At 39.9% G+C, this 21,012-nt stretch overlaps 1 protein-coding gene across 2 annotated transcripts in view; it reads left to right on the forward strand.

Annotated features, from left to right (window-relative positions):
- The window catches only part of LOC128696649 (putative achaete scute target 1), a 135,460-nt gene that overhangs the window by 27,857 nt on the left and 86,591 nt on the right, over positions 1–21,012 (forward strand). The gene's annotated exons all lie outside the window — the stretch shown is intronic.

Below are 21,012 nucleotides of genomic sequence, written 5' to 3' on the forward strand. Positions count from 1 at the left end.
TGGGTTTAGCACTCTCATAATTATAACTATAGCAGGTCTGCTGGCCCATACATGACAAGACCTTGTATCCAACCCTTATCACTCGTATATTTCTCCAACCTATTCTTACAGCTACTCAAGGTAGACATGCTTTGCAGGTCTCCTGGCAGGCCCTGCCAGGAGACCTGCCAGTCTAACATGGGCCAATCTACTGCCCATGTTAGGCAGGCCCTTCTCTAATCAAAACCTAACTGAAATGTGTGTTCAATCTTTCCTCAAGGCTACCTTAAGTTAGAGCTTTGAGAACCTCGCTAAACCATGCTGTGCGTGTCCAACTCAAATGCAATTCTTTTTCACTTGTGTATTTGTCTAACCTCTTTAAAGCTACCCAGATTTTAACTAAAGTGGCTCTACTTGGTCATTCATCCCTGATGGGTTTAGTGCTCCTTCCATGAATGTAAAGTAAAAGTGAGGAATATGTTTACTCAGCAATAAATAGGTGCTTAGGTGTTACCCACAGCAGCCAACAAACTCCTAGGTATCTATTTACTACTTGATATTGTAGAAGGGGCAACAGGTTGAGACTTGACTATATGTATGGCTTTGCCCTGGGTTTGATCCTGAGTACTTTGTTGTGAGTCGAGAGTAATGCTGCTGTATTATTAGGTAAAGGTAACATACATGTATTTATGAATGAAGTATTTAAATGTTTTCTTTTTCTGAATTGAATGGAGCAGCCTGCTCTGAGTATATAAAATGGTAATTTTACTGACAGTATGATGATAATGACTGTGTATGTTATAGTATTTTATAGAAGTTTTATCAGCCAGGGAATTTATAAATTCATAGAGACAAGGAAAAAAAAAAGATTAAGTGGCTGAGAATAGGTTTGTAAGGAGTGGCGGGTATTCGGCTTTATCTGTGGTAATGTATAGGCGAGGTCTTGGATGATTTTTTTTTAGGTTAGATTTTGTGAAAGTGTTGGTATTGGCCATTAGTAGGGGAATTCATGAAGTAGTTGAATGTTACTCCCATATGCTGCCTTGCACCCATTAATGTCAGGATGTTCTTGCTCGTGCATATACCTTTCTGTTGACCTTGGGGATATGTGATGCATATCCCACAAGTCGCATTCCTTTTGTTTTGGACAAATTTTCTTCCCAGGATACCAGAAGGCAGGGTTTGGTGTGGCATTAGCTGCCATGGCCCTGTAAACTCCCATAAGTAATAGTAATTGTTACAGATGGTAGGAAGTACTGTGCATGCATTGCTCGAGTTGTCCCCTCAGAAAAGCATGTGTGTGTGTATTGATTTTAGTGTTTTAAGACCTGAAAGTTCCCAGCATAATTTTTTCATACCTTACACAGGGTATGATGCAAATGCTGGCAGTGGTTTAATTGCTTTCTTGGCTAAGAAAGCAATTAAAGAAATTGTGTGTTTCAGTGCAGAACGTCGTAAAGTTCCTTCCCTAATGGTGGGTTTTTGGTGAATTTTTCCAGCCATGGTATTCAAACTTGATCATTATTGATACAATTCCCAGGAAAGTACCCTGTCAGCATTACACAGGAAACGCACATAGCCGTTGTGGAAATTATCAATTTACATATCAGCCTTAATATGATAGTAATAAATGAATGGGGCTTGAACTCATGGTTAGCGAGTCGTAAAACTCCAGACTGAAGCGTTAGCCCCATCCGTGGTATGATTCATTTGCAACTGTCATTACGATTTCGCGAGTCATAATAATAATTAACACTTACATGACTTGGTGGCGGTGGATCGCTGGTTACAGGACCCCAATGGAAATAAGTCACTCTGACTTTTTTGGGTTATCCTAGGTTCTCTACACACATGCTGCTATGTGTGATAATCTATGTAACTGTATTTGTATATACCTGAGTATACTTACCACCACTCACCTGGACCACCTAATAATCTTTCATCGATCTTTCATTTAACTTGGCTCAACCAAACTTAACCTAACCAGAATAATCAGTATTGGCAGAGGAAGTGATGAAAGACAGTGGGTGGTAACTCTTGGGTCAGTGTTGGTGGTGAGGCAGTTACCGAGCCATCCACCACCATAAAGTCACTGTTCAGTATATAGTATTTATTATCATCATTATTATTATTATTATGGCTGATGTGTTGATAAACAAAATTTCAACAGCAGATAGTGTGTTTCCTGTGTTATGGATATTCTGTGGTAAATATGTAATGCTGACAGGGTTCTGTCATGGGAATTTTATCACAAATGATGTTGACTTTTATTTTTGAAGTCCCTAATGGTGCTGGACTCTTTTTGTATCTGATGTTGGGCTTGGCTAAGGTGTTGCTGAGTTACTGCTTGTTTGGTTAACCAGGACTATTTATTAGCAGACTCCTGTCTGGTGTTAGGTAGAATTTTTTTTTTCTGCTCCTTTCACAGCCAGCAAGGAAGAGTGTGATAGTATAGCTCCATGTAGTGGTTGTCACATGCCTCTGAATTGTAAGGCTGTAGCAGATGATGTTTTCTTAAGAAATGCTGTACAATAACCTGCACATTTTCATTACCATCACCCCCTTGCCCGAGACCTCTACCCCCCTCCTCCTTGAGACTTCATTCCCCCTCGCCACAGATGATGCTGAACATACCACACCTCGCAGATTACTCCTCAGCCACTGTACAATTTCAATTTTTTATTTTTGTCTATGAATTGATGAAGAGTATTAAAATTAAACAAGCTAACCCCCACTTTTGCCATTATTATCATGGCGGGTGGAAGGTCTTGTTGCACATGTAGGCCTTTCAGTAATTTTTAGGGCATTGTTTTGCCTAAATTATGTTAGCATTGTGTGCTCATATATCTGACTGATAGTTAAGTCTTAGGGAGTTAACCAAAGATAAAAAAAAAAATGTGCTGTAGTTAAGAAAAATGTAGAAACATGTACAGAGTGCTAGTAAATTGCATTATGGGATACGTGTAAACTTGCATTAAAACCTCTTATTAATGGCTTTCATCAATTTTTGACAAAATTGGCTTAAAATCTCTGATCATCGGACAAAATGGAGAAGATTTTGTAATTCCACATTTTGTTCATTGCGATAGTGTCTGGTTGTCTTTTGAGGTATCAGGCCACAGTGGCCACTTCCAGGACCTGTCTGTTTTCATTGTTTCCCCGAGTTGTAGGTCACCTATGCCAGTTTAACATTTGTGCTCATGTATACACTCGTATGCTTCTAAAGCAAGTGGTGGTGCCATTAGAAAACATGTGGTTTTCAGGAATCTGTCTTCTCAGCCATCTACTTTATTCTTACTGGTAGATTCACAGCTCCTCTGACTCAGAATAAGTTATTCTCAGTCATCACTATCGATCACAGAAGTTTACACTTAATTTTTCCACCATGAAAAGATAAGTAAAATTACAACCTCTCCTCACTTAATGACAGAGTTCCATCCTAATACAGTGTCGGTAAACGAATTCGTCACTAAACGAGGAGCATACTATAAACCATATCACAGGTGGGATTGAACCCGCGGTCAGAGAGTCTCAAAACGTCAGACCGTCGTGTTAGCCACTATACTATAATGGTAGCGGGCTTTTGTCAACCATCTTTAATATTGCTTTAATGTCACCCTTGCACCATTTATAACATTTTTAGTATATTTTTAAATGTTTATACAGTAGTGTACTGTATATTGTAATAAACAGAATAGAGGAAATCAGCTCTAATATACATTATTTAGGTATGCATACTGGTCAGATAGCCCACCATAAGTCCGAGTCGTCGGTAAACGAGTACGCCGCTAAGTGAGGAGAGGCTGTACTGTAAATTATGTAGAACACTGTAAAATTACTAGACAGCACTGTACTGTGGTACTGCAAGTGACAATACCCATGTTCGTAGTGTTCAATTGTCTTCAGCATTAGCGGAACAGGTTCACCACTTGACAAGACAACCGGACAATCATAAAATATTAATTTCATAATTTGGGACTTAGGACAATCAGAATTATCATACACCCTTCCCCCCTTTGAGTGCATTAATGAGTTTTCATTGTACATACAACAAATTTTCTTTGTAAGAAAAACTCTATGTACAAGATTTGAAAGTTGTAATAGTAAAAATGTTAGATGTGGAGGGAGGACTGTAATACCCTAACAAGTGTTGATGTCTTGAAGATTATTGGTATTAACCCTTTCAGGGTTTCGGCCGTACTAGTACGGCTTATGCACCAGGATTTTTGACGTACTAGTACGCCTAAATTCTAGTGCCCTCAAATCTAATGAGAGAAAGCTGGTAGGCCTACATATGAAAGAATGGGTCTATGTGGTCAGCGTGCGTGGTATAAAAAAAATCCTGCAGCACACAGTGCGCAATGAGAAAAAAAAAACTTTGACCGTGTTTTTGGATTAAAACAGCGACTTGGCACTGTACAGTGGACCCCCGGTTCGCGATACTAATCCGTTCCTGAGAGCGCATCGTAAACCAAAAATATCAGAAAGCAAATCAATTTTCCCCATAAGAAATAATGGAAATCAAATTAATCCGTGCAAGACACCCAAAAGTATGAAAAAAAAACTTTTACCACATGAAATATTAAGTTTAATGCAGTAGAATAGTAATTACAATAACAATAAATAACGAAAGAATAATTGACACTTACCTTTAATGAAGATCTGGTGATGATTGATGGGATGGGAGGAGGGGAGAGTGTGGTTGGTGTTAGCATTTAGAAGGGGAATCCCCCTCCATTAGGACTTGAGGTAGCAAGTCCTTTTCCGGGGTTACTTCCCTTCTTCTTTTAATGCCACTAGGACCAGGTTGAGAGTCACTGGACCTCTGTCGCACAACATATCTGTCCATAGAGGCCTGTACCTCTCGTTCCTTTATGACTTTCCCAAAGTGGTTCACAACATTGTCAGTGTAATGGTCGCCAGGACGGCTTGCAATAGCTGTCTGAGGGTGATTTTCATCCATGAAGGTTTGCACTTCAAGCCACTTTGCACAGATTTCCTTAATCTTTAAAGTAGACAACTTCAATTTCTCTCTCCCCTCCTCTGAAGCAATTTCCTCAGGTGTGGCCTCTTGCTGTTGAAGTTGATCTAGCAGCTCATCAGTGGTTAGTTCTTCATTGTCCTCCTCCACCAACTCTTCCACATCCTCCCCACTAACCTCCAACCCCAAGGACTTCCCCAATGCCACAATGGATTCCTCAACTGGCATAAGTTTCTCAGGGTTAGCCTCAAACCCTTCGAAATCCCTTTTGTCTACACATTCTGGCCACAGTCTTTTCCAGGCAGAGTTCAAGGTCCTCTTAGTCACTCCCTCCCAAGCCTTACCTATAAGTTTTACACAATTGAGGATAGTAAAGTGATCCTTCCAAAACTCCTTTAGAGTCAATTGAGTTTCTGTGGTCACTTCAAAGCACCTTTCAAACAGCTTTTGTGTACAGTTTCTTGAAGTTGGAAATGACCTGCTGGTCCATGGGCTGCAGGAGAGGAGTGGTATTAGGAGGCAAAAACTTGACCTTAATGAAACTCATGTCCCCACAAAGCCTCTCTGACAAGTCTGTAGGATGACCAGGGGCATTGTCTAATACCAGGAGGCACTTAAGGTCTAATTCCTTTTCAATTGGGTAATTTTTCACACTGGGGGCAAATGCATGGTGTAACCAGTCATAGAAAAAGTCCCTAGTGACCCATGCCTTACTGTTTGCCCTCCACAGCACACACAAATTAGCCTTGAGGGCATTCTTTTGCCTGAATGCTCTGGGATTTTCTGAGTGATACACCAATAAAGGCTTCACTTTGCAGTCACCACTAGCATTGGAACACATCAACAGGGTAAGCCTGTCTTTCATAGGCTTATGTCCTGGGAGTGCCTTTTCCTCCTGAGTAATGTAGGTCCTGCTTGGCAATTTCTTCCAAAACAGGCCTGTTTCGTCACAATTAAACACTTGTTCATGTTTCAATCCTTCAGCCTCTATGTACTCCTTGAATTCATGCACATATTTTTCAGCTGCTTTGTGGTCTGAACTGGCAGCCTCACCATGCCTAATCACACTATGTATACCACTACGATTCTTAAATCTTTCAAACCAACCTTTGCTGGCCTTAAATTCACTCGCATCACCACTAGTTGCAGGCAATTTTTTTACCAAATCGTCATGCAACTGCCTAGCCTTTTCACAAACGATTGCTTGAGAGATGCCATCTCCTGCTATCTGTTTTTCATTTATCCACACCAATAACAGTCTCTCAACATTTTCTTACACTCGCAGTCGCTGTTTCGTAATCACAGTTGCACCTTTTGCAAGAACAGCTTCCTTGATTGCCGTTTTCTTGCTCACTATAGTAGCGATGGTTGATTGGGGTTTACTATACAACCTGACCAGCTCCGACACACGCACTCCACTTTCATACTTTGCAATTATCTCTTTCTTCATTTCAACAGTCATTAGCACCCTTGGTCTCGAAGGGTTGGCACTGGGAGCTTTCTTGGGGCCCTTGGTGACTTATTTTGCAAAAACAGGCACCAAAAACAGTGATAATATGGATAACATGGAATGTACTGAATGTATCCTTAGATGCACGCACACTGGCTGGCTTGTAAACACTGGCGCACACGGGGCAGTTCAGGCCACACATGGACACATCTCGTACGAACCACATCGCATACCGGGTTTTGTATCGGGAAGCGAGGGAAATTTTCTGCGATATAATGCATCGGTTACCGGATTTATCGGATACCGATAGCATTGCGAACCTGGGGTCCACTGTATTTTCGTATGGTATTTATTGTTGTATTCTAGTTTTCCTGGTCTCATTTTATAGAATGGAAGACATATTACAGAAATTGAGATGATTTTGACTGGTTTTACAATGAAAAGTACCTTGAAAGTGAGCTCAAAGTAGCAGAAATGTTTGATTTTTACCAAAGTTCAAAAGTAAACAAATCATGCTATGCGTCCAATATTCTAATATTCTTTCACAAGTGCTCTGATATTATTTATACCATTTCTACACTAATGCAGTAGTCTGCATAACAGTAAATCTTCTATTATTATTTTTCTTTTTTTGTGAGAATAAAAATTCAAAGTGGAAAGCCTAAGAATGTAAGAGGGGCATGACTAATGAACAGAGGAAATGTTATTTTAGTGCCAGGAATGTCTTTCTTGTTTATTCTGGACCCTATTCGGAAATTGGCATCTTTTGAAATTTGTGCTAAATTGGCAAAATTGCTAAATTCTGACCACTGTATTGGATAGTTGAAATTGGTAAATGGGTGGTTTCTTGTACTCATTCGATAGAAAAAATGGAGTTCTAACGAAATAGTTATGATTTTTGTCGACTAGTACACTGGAATTGGCCGAAAATAGGGCTCAAAGTGGGCAAAATCGCCGATGCGTAAATATCGTCGCGACCACTAACTTCACGAGAGCATAATTCCGTAAGTTTTCCATCAAATTTCATACTTTTTGTGTCATTATGATCGGGAAAAGATTCTCTATATTTTCACAAGAAAAAATTATTTTTTTTTTTTTTTTTTTATTTGGCCGACCCTGAGAACAAATCTCTGAGAGGGCCTGTCGACCCTGAAAGGGTTAAATAATTGGAACTCTTAATATAGAATGTGGCACAGGGAGAATTTAAATCTTAGTTGCTGGAGATAATTATTTGTCAGTTTATTTCCTCTGCCTTGTATCATGTTCAGTAGATTTTCATTAATGATAGATATATATTTCATATTCTATAGAGGCACGTACAGTAAACTGCTGAAATTTGTTTGCTTACAAATTTCTATTCTTTAATATTTTATTTTTGTAAATTAAAATACTTTACTGAAGGGATATGGCAGTAGTACTTGCAATATACATGTATTATTGCTCATTTGCCAGTGGTGTAATTTATAAACACACTTTTTTATCACTTCTCAGAGATTGTGTTCAAATAAATAGTAAGAAAAATATACTGTCCATGGCATGCAAGAATTTAGAATAAATTGGCCACCGAGACCCAGTGTCTGGCCCAAAAATGTGTGACAAATTAATATTGAATGGTTGAATTTTCCACTGGCATTAATTGGGACACCAACTAACGAAATGCAGGATACATCGGATTCGTATTTTGTTAAACTAAATAGTTACTTAAAAAAAAATTTTTTGAATATTAGCTCTGTGGTTATATGGCATTCAGATACATAATACTATATTGTTTTGGAGAAAATAAATCTTCAGAGAAATGATTTCATTAGTCCTTAAAGTTTCAAACTTAAAATTAGTACAACTATTATACGGTGCTGCACGTGATTTGGTATTGTTATTACTTGTGTAATTACAAGAAAACCTTTATCTGCATAATTGGAATAATGCCTAGTTGAACTTGGGAAGTAAATAATGACAATTATTGAGTGTTAAATGTGATTAAATTGTAACTATGAATCTGATGTTGAGGAAAGTACAGTGGACCCCCGACATTCGATAAATCCAACATTCGATGCATTTTAACGCAAAAATGTTGCCTCGACATTCGATGGAAAACCCGACATTCAATACGATTCGTATGAGACGTGTCCACATGTGGCCTGAACTGCCCCGTGTGTGCCAGTGTTTACAAGCCAGCCAGTGTGCGCGCATCTAAGGATACATTCGGTACATTCCATATTATCCATACTATGACTGTTTTTGGTGCTTGTTTCTGCAAAATTAAGTCACCATGTGCCCCAAGAAAGCTTCTAGTGCCAACCCTGTGGTAAAAAGAGTGAGAATTAGTATGGAAATTAAGAAAGATTTTGAAGGGTTTGGGGCTAACCCTGAGAAGCCTTTGCCAGTTGTGGACTCCATTGTGCCTACTTCAAAAATTAAGGAAATGTGTGCAAAGTGGGTTGAACTGCAAACATTTATGGATGAAAATCGCTCTAACACAGCTATTGCAAGCCGTTCTGGTGACTATTACAATGACAGTGTTATGGCCCATTTTAGACAAATCTTAAAGGAACTGCGACAGAGGTCCAGTGACTCTCAAGCTGGTCCTAGTGGCATTAAAAGAAGGGAAGTAACCCCGGAAAAGGACTCGCTACCTCAAGTCCTAATGGAAGGGGATTCCCCTTTTAAACAGTAACAGCTTTGACACTCTCCCCTCCCCTCCCATCCCATCAATCATCACCAGATCTTCATTAAAGGTAAGTGTCAATTATTCTATTGTTATTGTTGTTATTGTAATTATTCTATTGCAATAAACTTAATATTTCATGTGGTAAAATTTTTTTTTCATACTTTTGGGTGTCTTGCACGGATTAATTTGATTTCCATTATTTCTTATGGGGGAAAATTAATTCGACTCGATATTTTCGACATTCGATAGCTCTCAGGAACAGATTAGTATCGAATGTCGAGGGTCCACTGTATATGGAAAACAAAGAAAGGGTGTTTGGAAATTTTAATGTATGATAATGTTTGGCGTGTTACAACAATTAAGAGTATGGAGGAAAGGAGTAATTAAGTGATTTCATTATAGTCATCCCCCATTTTCTTTCTCAACTGTGACTATAATGGGCCAGGATGACCCAAAATGTCTTCTAAAGCTCTCTCCAGTGTGCAGGGTTTTATGAAGTTATTTGTAACTGAAATTATCCTGTAAATAACAAGATTACAAATAAGTCGCACGTTCGTAGTTGTTTAACATCATTCATGACACTATTATATTCTCCTTTTTAATTAAAATCAGCACTGCATTTTTTGCCAGGTTTTGTAAGTTACAGGAGTTTCAAGCCATTTTTTGTAATTTTGGGACTTTTTGAAGTACACTAAATTGCATGATTATTTTAAATTTCTTTACTTTTTTGTTTTCACTACATTTTCTTGACAGATATACTGTACAGTGGACCCCCGGTTTTCTGTTCCAGGCCTGTCAAAATGCGAAATGGACGAAAAGCAAAGTAATATTTCCCATAAGAAATAATGTAAATCCAATTAATCCATTCCAGACACCCAAAAATACAGTGGTCCCCTGCTTTTCGTAGTTCCCGGCAATCGTAAAATTCGCCAATCAGAGGTTTTTTCGTATAAACATGGACTCGCTCTTCATAGGTTGACTCGCGAGTTGTAGTTCGTCCGGGACGCGTACCCACGGCGTGAGCCAGGGCGGCAGCCAGTCTGGCATTGTTTACCAGTGAGCGAAGGTCCCCTCACGTGCTCCAGCGAAATATTTCATAATATTCCATTTATTTTAGTGCTTGCAAGTACTAAATAAGCTACCATGGCTCCAAAGAAAGCTCCTAGTGCCAAGCCTGTGGTAAAGAAGGTGAGAAATACAATTGAATTTAAGAAAACCATCATTGAACAATATGAAAGTGGTACAAGTGTGGCCGAACTGTCCAGGATGTATAAGAAACCCTACACAACCTTATGTTCCATAGTGGCCAAGAAAAATGAAATAAAGGATGCTGTTGTTGCAAAGGGAGTAACTATGCTGACAAAAATGAGATCACCAGTACTGGAAGAGGTTGAGAAGTTATTATTGGTGTGGATAAATGAGAAACAATTAGCAGGAGATACTCTTATGACTTCGTTTATTTGTGAAAAGGCTAGGCAGTTGCATGAAGATTTGGTAAAGAAATTGCCTGCAAATTGTGGTGTAGTGAGTGAATTTAAGGCCAGCAAAGGCTGGTTTGAGAGATTTAAGAACCGTACTGGCATACACAGTGTGGTAAGGCATGGTGAGGCTGCCAGTTCGGACCACAAGGCGGCTGAAAAGTATGTGCATGAATTCCAGGAGTACATAGAGGCTGAAGGACTGAAACCTGAACAAGTGTTCAGTTGTGACGAAACAGGCCTCTTTTGGAAGAAAATGCCAAAGAGGACCTTCATTACACAAGAGGAAAAGGCAATGCCAGGACACAAGCCTATGAAGGACAGGCTGACGCTAATGTTCTGTGCTAATGCTAGTGGGGATTTCAAAGTGAAGCCATTACTAGTGTACCATTCTGAAAATCCCAGAGTGTTCAGGAAAAGCAATGTTATGAAGAGTAAATTGTGTGTGTTTTGGAAATCTAATAGTAAGGCATGGGTCACGAGGGAAATTTTCGTCGAGTGGTTCAATGAAGTGTTTGGCCCTAGTGTGAAGGAGTATCTCCTGGAAAAGAAATTGGATCTCCAGTGCCTGCTAGTAATGGACAATGCATCTGCTCATCCTCCAAACTTGGATGACCTAATTTTCGAGGAGTTTGGGTTCATCACAGTAAAGTTCTTGCCCCCGAATACCACTCCTCTCCTCCAACCCATGGACCAGCAGGTTATTGCAAACTTTAAAAAAAACTACACAAAAGCAATGTTTCACAGGTGTTTGACTGACCACAGACACTCACTTGACCCTAAGGGAATTTTGGAGAGAACACTTCAGCATCCTCCACTGCATAACCCTTATAGGTATGGCTTGGGAGGGAGTGACTACCAGGACTTTGAACTCTGCCTGGAGAAAATTGTGGCCAGATTGTGTCGACAAGAGGGATTTTGGATTATTTGGGAGTGACCCTAATGAGCCTGTGTCTGTTGTAAAATCAATTGTGGCACTGGGGAGTTCCATAGGGTTGGATGCGAGTTTGGAGGATGTGGAAGAATTGGTGGAAGACCACAATGAAGAGCTCACCACTGAGGAGCTGCAAGAGCTTCAGCAGGAAGAGCAACACATCGCAGCTCAGAATCTTGCTGCAGAGGAGGAGGAAGAGAGATGGAAGAAGGTGCCTTCTTCAGAAATTAGAGATTTTTACTATGTGGGGTAAGATGGAAAGCTTTATGGAGAAACATCACCCTAACAAGGTTGTTGCAAGCCAGGTTGGCAACATGTACAGTGACAAAGTCTTGGGCCATTTTAGGGAAGTGTTAAAGAGACGCCAGAAACAGCTCTCTCCACAGTTATTTTGTGAGACAGGACTCCAGTGACTCTCAAGGTGGTCCTAGTGGCATTAAGAAACAGAGAAGAGAAGCAACCCCAGAAAAGCAAATGGTACCAGAGGTGTTGATGGAAGGGGATTCCCCTTCCAAACTATAAACAATCCACTCTCTCCTCCTCCAGTCTCCCATACACTAAGAAGATATAAACAATCCACTCTCTCTCCTCCTCCAGTCTCCCATACACTAAGAAGAATCTCCAATAAGTGTTATGCTGTTAATGTTTCATTCATCATTTCCCATTGTATTGTTTATGTACTACATGCATATTTCATGTTAAAAAAATTTTTGTTTTAATACTTCTGGGTGTCAGGAATGGATTAATTGTATTTACATTATTTCTTATGGGGAAAATTGATTCATAAATCGTAAATTTCGTTTATAGTAATGGCTCCAGGAACGGATTAATTACGAACAACGAGGGACCACTGTATTAACAAAAAATACATTTTATAGGGAATAACTATAGTGTTGCAGCTCTTCAGTGATTAGCTCTTCCCTGTGGTCATCCACCAACTCTTCCACAGCCTGGCCACTCACATCCAACCCCATGGACTTCCCCAAATCCACAATAGATTCACAACAGACATAGGGTTGTCAGGTTTATACTAACTTATACGTATTAAGTTAGAAATAGAACTAGGCATTAAAAAACACACAAAGTAAAATACATACATACATTCATTACTTACCTTAAAATATTTTTAGTTTTAATGTAGGGTGAGAGGTGAGTAGCACTTATTTGTAGGAAGTCAGTGTAGGTAGCCAGTAGATGTGGGTACTACGTAGTCCGCCTGGGCTACATACCTAAACCTACATACCTATTTAATGCGGCCCAGAGGCATATTACCATCGACATACCATGTTCACTGAGTGTAATCATTTCTAACAACTACCTTTAGTTGCCATCATAAACAAAGGGAGAAGTAATGAATAATTTATGCCAAGAATTGTAAGTATTATGTATTAAGGGCGTTGACTGGAACAACGCAGATTCATACACATTTTCTCTGATGCTGGATCAGAGAAAACATAATGTTTTCCCTCTGTCTGGCTAGCATACCTCCATAGCATTTAAACATTGCATGTTTATATGCTATGTAACATGTTTCTTATATAATTTTGAAGAAAATGTCATAGATGAATTAATGAAAATGAAGGCGGGGTAGGGGTCGTCCTCGAAAAGGTTGGAAGGAAGGGGTAAGGGAGGTTTTGTGGGCGAGGGGCTTGGACTTCCAGCAGGCGTGCATGAGCATGTTCGATAGGAGTGAATGGAGACGAATGGTATTTGGGACCTGACGATCTGTTGGAGTGTGAGCAGGGTAATATTTAGTGAAGGGATTCAGGGAAACCGGTTATTTTTATATAGCCGGGCTTGAGTCCTGGAAATGGGAAGTACAATGCCTGCACTCTAAAGGAGGGGTTTTGGGATATTGGCAGTTTGGAGGGATATGTTGTGTATCTTTGTACGTATATGCTTCTAAACTGTTGTGTTCTGAGCACCTCTGCAAAAAGTGATTGTGTGTGAGCAAGGTGAAAGTGTTGAATGATGATGAAAGTATTTTCTTTTTGGGGATTTTCTTTCTTTTTGGGTCACCCTGCCTCGGTGGGAGACAGCTGACTTGTTGAAAAAAAAAAAGTCTATACAGTATTAACCTAAAATAAGACATTTAATGTGCCCGAGAGTGATTATTACGTATTAGTATTGTTACTATAGCATTAAGATTAGAGGGACACTTAGTGAACGAGTAACAAAGGCATGTTTATATGCTGTGTAACATGTTTCTTATATAATTTTGAAGAAAATATCATAGATGGATTAATGAAAATGTCTATATTAACCTTAAGACATTTTAATGTCTCCAAGAGTGATTATTATTAATATTAGTATCATGAATGTATGAGCGGCCCAGGAAGACGCTTATGATATGGATGATTTCTGAGCTGATGTACGAAACCCGGGGTAAAAATTCACTGAAAAAAGTGGTCGAAATCCAAATTGTATGATATCCAGACTGGATGAAAACCGGGGGTCCACTGTACAGTTAAAAAATGCTTTTCTTGAGGGTTAAGCACAGTAGCTACCCTTACCTTGGATATACCTTTAATGAGCTTTGAGAGTCTGCTCTGGGAGGCTGGCCATAGGCCAGGCTTGTCTGGTGTTAGTGTGGTCAATCTGGCTGTTGCTGTTGGCGGCCCACCGCCCCACATAACCATCATAGCCTGGTTGATCTGGCTACTGGCAGTATAATTAAAAATTATAATCTGGTTATTGTGTATACTGTACTTGGTATATAAGCCACCAGATACAACTTGCCACTAGTTGAAAGACCAGCTACTGCAAGTCAGATACCTGTACTCTACAGGTATCCCTTGCTACATGAGGATTCACATTGCGTGAATTCTCTTATGTCACAACCTTCTCTCTACCACGAATTTGCTGTGTGTGGTGAAAATTTGCTTTTGTGATTTCAGCAGGCAGTTGTGCACTTTTTGCTCCTATAAAACAGATGTTAGACCACAAATAAATTAAAACAAACTACCTTTATATGCAAGGGAATGAGGTGTCAACCATAACCACGAAATGTTCAGATCTTCGCAAATTACTGCTCTTGGTGAAAAAATGGATTTAGCATTGGAGGCTTATCTGGAGAGGCTACCTGAAGTGTTCCAAGGGTCAACACCCTTTTCTGTCCAGTCCTGGATCTGACATGAAAGGGCTTTTGCAGAGTCTGTGTATACTACATCTGCTTTCTGTTTGTCCTCCAGTGCTTCTAAGATCATTCCATAGTGGTCCAGTAATTGAGAGGCAGGAGTGACCTGTTCTAAACTCATGCTGTTCTGTGTTGTGCAGTTGATATCCAAGTGGTTGGCGATTTTGCTTCATAGAACCTTTTTGATTACAGCCTCTCCTCGCTTAGTGACTCAGTTTTGTTCCTAAGAGTAGGCCGGTAAGTGAATTGATTGTTAAGCAAGGAGCATACTGTAGTGGGTTTGTGTCAACCATCTTTACATATTTTTTAATGTCACTTTTGCCCCGTTTATAACATTTTTAGTATATTTTTAAATGTTTATACAGTTTATACAGTATGCTGTAATAAACAAAATACAGGTCTCCCTCAACATTCACGTTTTCAACTTTCACGGGCTTCACACATTCGCGAATTCCCAACCGCCAAATTCCCAGCCACCAAATTCCCAGCCGCCAAATCATATTTAAGTTTCCCGCCACCAATGCGAGTCCCTACTACCCTCCCTCCGACCCCCCACAACTGGCAGCCAGCCCTCCCACCACTCAGTGTGGTGAGTGTTTTGTTTGTTCATTATTTGCTATTAAACTACAGTATAAATAATGTAAACCCATTCATGACTGCATATTGGAATGGCAATTCGGACAGGTATTAGACAGTGACATCATGTGTTTACTCTTGAACACTGCAAAGAATTAAACATTTCTGCTACAGCTAATAATAACAATAGTAATAATAATAATAATAATAAATATGATATAATTGAAGAAGGAAATTGTACAAAAATACGAGGGAGTGGTTGACACATTGTCAGTGTGACTTTGTTTATGCTGGAGTGAACATTAGTCTCCCTGCTCTTTCAAACATTTCACAATAATTCATTGTGTTTGGTGCTTGTAGATTGAGTGTGACTGGAGTGGTAGAGGCAGTGATTGAGGCAATGGTATTTAATAACATACATGTTAATAATAATACATGTTTTATTAATAACATGTACTATTATTATTTATAACATATATGTTATTAAATACCACTGCCTCAACTGCTGAGTTATTGTGAAATGTTTGGAAGAGCAGGGAGACTAATGTTCACTCCAGCATAAACAAAGTCACACTGACGATGTGTCAACCACTCCCTCGTATTTTTGTACAATTTCCTTCTTCAATTATATCGTATTTATTATTATTATTATTTATTATTATTATTATTATTATTTTTACTATTATTATTACTATTGTTATTATTAGCAATAGCAGAAATGTTCGATTCTTTGCAGTGTTCAAGAGTAAACACATGATGTCACCGTCTAATACCTGTCCGAATAGCCATTCCAATGTGCAGTCATGGATGGGTTTACATTATTTATACTGTAGTTTAATAGCAAATAATGAACAAACAAAACACTCACCACACTGAGTGGTGGGAGGGCTGGCTGCCAGTTGTGGGGGTCGGAGGGAGGGTAGTAGGGACTCACATTGGTGGAGGCAGTGGTGGAGTCAAGATAAGATAAGATTTCGTTTGGATTTTTAACCCCGGAGGGTTAGCCACCCAGGATAACCCAAGAAAGTCAGTGCGTCATCGAGGACTGTCTAACTTATTTCCATTGGGGTCCTTAATCTTGTCCCCCAGGATGCGACCCACACCAGTCGACTAACATACAAGTTATTAACACACATGTTATTAAATAACATACGTTATTAAAGCATAACATGTATATATTTAGTACAATTTACAACGTTTTCATGTATTTTATGATTATTCATGGTTCAACAAGTTAAGGAAGCAGTATTGTAATATATTTCCCTACAATATATTGGGGCACTAAACATTCACGGTTTTTCAACATTCGCGAGGCTCTTGATCCCCTAACCCTCGCGAATGTTGAGGGAGACCTGTAGATGAAATCAGCTCTAATATACATCACTTAGGTTTGCATGTTGATCGGAGAGCTGGTCATAACTGAATGGTCGGTAAACGAGTAAGTCGCTAAGTGAGGAGAGACTGTAACCTCTTTGGTTAAAATCGAGACAAAGACTATAAATGAATAAGTACACCTACCATCCAACTTACGACCAAGTTCGGTTCCGAGAAACCGGTCGCAAGTCAAAATGGTCGTAAGTCGAACTTTACAACTGAATATCAACAAAACATTTTTGTAATGACTTTATTTTGTTTTATTTTGGTATTTCATGTTTTACTTTACTTTTTATGTTGTTAGTACTGTATTTTATACTGTAAGGTTTAGGATAAACACTATGTACAATACAAATAGTTGTTTATTTCCCAGAAATTTGGCATAAAAAAACACGGTCGTAAGTTGGGTGGTCGTAAGTTGAGCAGGTCGTAAGTCGGATGGTAGGTGTATTAAAATTGTTTGAAACATTCCATCATTTAGGTTACCCGGAACTCTCTCCAGGTAAACTCCAGGTAAACATTAAAGTAGTCCTGAAAGTTCACAAGGTCTGAGCAGACCCCCTATGATTATAAAATCTCTGAAGAGTTCAGTAAGACCAAATTCCATATTGTAGTGTTGGGTATAGAAATGAATTAAAACCAATACTGGATCTTCTGGACATTGTAGATAGGTGTGTGGACAGTAAGTATGATAATGGGTTGGGATGATCTGCCAAAGCCAGCAGTCGGGACAAAAGCTGCAGTGATAGTGTAGAGCTCTGTAGGGAAAACAGAACTTGCTTGGGAACTGCACACAATAAGTCGAGGGTTCACTACAGTGCTCACCCCACTCTTGTTCTTCGACCCATCAGTGAAGTTCTTAAAGGCCTCATTTAGATTGTGCTGTACAGTTTTAGTCTTCATATTATAGAGCAGATGAAAGTGCATTGTAGAATATTAAGAGAGAAGGCTGACAAGTAATTCACTCTATTAAAAAATCATGCATTTAAACCTCTGTTAAGATTTCCTCTGGAGTCGACTTTCTGATGTAGTCCCTCAAATGTGATATGGGGGTGGCTGATGACATATCCTCTGATGGAATTTATTTCACCAGTCTTTCTCACCTTGGGGAGGGCCATTATGACCCCAGGGGTTACTGTGACGGTTGGTACCCCCCACCAAGTGGAGAGAAAGGGAAATTGTTTAATGGATTCTCCCACCTCTGGAGACGCCATGAAATGTATTGCCTATCTGACATATCGAAGTCGGCAATGGCCCTGTCAAGAGAAGAGACATTGTCTGGCAAGTAGGAAAGGTATATCATAGGTATACCTTACATTTATGAATGCCATGGTGACTGCCATTCTCACCTGTCATGAGCACTCGGTGCTTATTATTAGCCATCCACTGGAAACCTAAGCCTGTACGGGCCTGACCCCAGGCATTCACGAGTTTGAAAGCTCTGTAGTAGGTTCGCCGGTCGTGTCCCGGCCCGGGGCTTCCAGATGACCCGGCATTTTGAAAGCTCGGGGCAGGTAGTCTTGCTCGAGCTCCTCACTGTGTAGGCTGTCAGCTGCATCTCGCGGGAAGCGCAGAGAAGGGCTATAATACCTAATATGTAACTTAATTGCGCTTCAATTTCTAGTTAAAGACGGCGGTGTGGGAGTATCGAAGACTTAAATGATTCATGGGTCTCTGGACATAAGCCAGGAGTCAGTCAAGAGGAGTGAATGTAATCTCGTTGCCTTACTCATGCGTGGTGTGAGGGAGTGTAATTGGGGAGACGTTCAGATAAAACGACCACTTACCATGTAGCAAGACGGAAGTGAATGGGTGTCTTGCACTTAAGTGTCATTAGTACCGGTAGTCGCAGCCCGTAGATAGACCTGACCTGAGGCCTGTGGTCCATCTTCCAATCTTGTCCATTAATCAGATCGCAGTCCATAATCTTGTGCAAGGTAGGCTGGGACCTAGTATATCTGGTTCAAATTAATGGAAGTCAGCCCCAGAAGCTGCTCAAGTCTTTAACAACCACGCACTCCATCAGTGATTAAGTGTGCTGGGTATCATATCTGCCTGGTATTGGAGCAGGCACCAGGTGTCAAGTACACCAGATTGGTAAGTAGCCAGTGTCCAGTATACTTAATAAAAGACTTGTCATAGGGCTAAGTACACATAAGCTAGACATGGGATGGCTGGTGTTTTAGCGTGGACTCTGCTGACGAGGTGATTAACTAGTGCCGATCATAAAAACTATCAGCAAGATACCAAGCCTGTCAGCCTATCCATGTATGCTATGTGATAGATGAGCATCAAGCTGGAACAGGTCTATTACCACCCGTTGGAATGGTTATTTCGAGGGTGGACCTCAAAGCTAGGCTCCTTGTGGGAGCCTAGCTTTGAGGGCACTGTCAAGGAGGAGAGAACCCGATATCGTTGGTTCGTACACATTAGGCCACTATTCAGGAGGCCAACTTGCATCCGTGCATGGAGGGGCACGCGGAACCTTGATTGACTGAGGGAAGGATGATTTCAGTCCCCCCACCCCTCCCGTCTCGCCTCTCCCGCTAAGTTAACATAAGCCAGGTTGCCAGTGCATCATACTTGAAGTGCATAGCACAGAGGAAACCTTCATTATCTAGTATTTCTTTGGACAAGTGAAATCTAACTGGTTATCTATAATTTTAATTGATATAGCTCTCTGGATGATGTACAAGGTTATTTTGTTAGATTAAGCTACCATTGAGCTTGGCCAATAAATGGATGAGTAACCAAGTGGACATAGCATTGTCCTTGGCTGTGGAAACCACTACATACTAGACTGATCAAGGACGCTGTGTAGAAACGTATAACTTTTTTCCCTCGAAGCTGGAAGTGTTGGCAGTTTTCCTTGCATTTAATTAAAGGAAGTGTAAAAAGCTTTTAGGCTATATTATGCTTGTTTATTTGTACAATTTGTTTATTGTAAATCTACTTTCCAGTCAGGCTATTTCGCAAGTTCTGTAGTGCCTCCTGCTTTTAAAAGGAATAATTTTAATTATTTGTTAGTTTTTTTTGTAATTGAAAAAGGAAATAGTGAAGTAATTAAAATCCTGGCTTAGTTACACTGTACATATAATTGGAGCAGCAAGTTACAAAATCTAAGGGAGAGTGGTTAGGGCAGTCTCTCACCTTATGTAATCAGTGATAAGATTACTTGATTAGATATGATTTCATAGAAATTGTATGAGTAATCTCTTGTAATATGTTGCGGATATTTAGTTCATAAGTAACCAAGAGTAAGATTATGGGTGATTCAAGCAAATAATTATCAGCTGAATGAAGACAGAAAACAACGCTAACGCCTTAACTATGCCATCTCTCGAGGGAAGCTTTTAACTATAAACAATGTCTTCATCCACCATTAATAATAATCCTTGATCGATATTAAATGTTTGACTGGGTAACTCCTTTGTTAGTCAAAAGTAAATTTTAACATCCCTCTCAGGTATCTGGCTATTGTCCTCAGACACAACCATTTCTCGCACCACAAGTGATAAGCGCAGAGATATGAACGTTTCCTGTTCATGCTCTGCTACTTGCAACCGGTAGTCGATTTTTGGGGTCACAGCCGTGTCCAGTCCCAAACCAAGTTGCTTGCGGTTTTGTAAGGGTGTGTTTGTGATTTCCCTTGAGCCTGAATGGTGTTGAATATTCTTGGTTCCCAAGTTTTTGCTTTTATGCCGAGTGATTTCACTGGTGTGCAGATTTGGGACCAGATCTTTATTGCTGATATTAAACCGTTAGTAACTTTATTTCGCTCTTTATGCTTTGTCGCATTCTATCTGCATGGAAATTGGGCTTTCTCTGATCATTCAGCTATGTAAATACGTTCTTTTTTTCCTGTCCTATTGGTATCTCCCATTCCAGTAGCACAGTCAGATAAGTTTTTTTTTTTCATGCAAATGAGTAGCGATGGTTCAACTATTGTAAGGCTATCCCATCTTTTACTGCGTCCATCCTCTTTTCCCCTTTTCCTACCCATTCCCTCCTTTTCTTCCGCACGTGTTAGTATAAGTGTTGGTGGGAAAAAACTTGATACGGATGTGTCATAAAATAACTTGGGTAGTTTGATTCATGCTTTAAAGAAAAGACGCTGCAGGTAGTGGGTAGACGTTGACCCGATGACTAAGCACAGCACACCGCTGCTGGCTTACCCTTGGACTCTGCCGTAAAATCTCAAGTACCTTCACTGGCTGCTATTCTTGTTAATTGTAATAAAATCACTAGCTCATTGGCTAAACGAGAGCAATAATCACAGAATGCGGTAAATGAAAACTTGAGTTTAAGCAATGCACACGTCGAAAGCTAAGTTGTATTATTTGTTGGGAAATGACGCTTTAGTTTTTCTGCTTGATGGCGTTCGGAAATCCTATGGAGCGATTGTCCCGGAACACCCGTCTTGTAACAGTTTTCCC

The sequence above is a fragment of the Cherax quadricarinatus genome, chromosome 46, assembly GCF_038502225.1.
Source record: "Cherax quadricarinatus isolate ZL_2023a chromosome 46, ASM3850222v1, whole genome shotgun sequence".
In the NCBI taxonomy this organism is placed as follows: Eukaryota; Metazoa; Arthropoda; class Malacostraca; order Decapoda; family Parastacidae; genus Cherax; species Cherax quadricarinatus.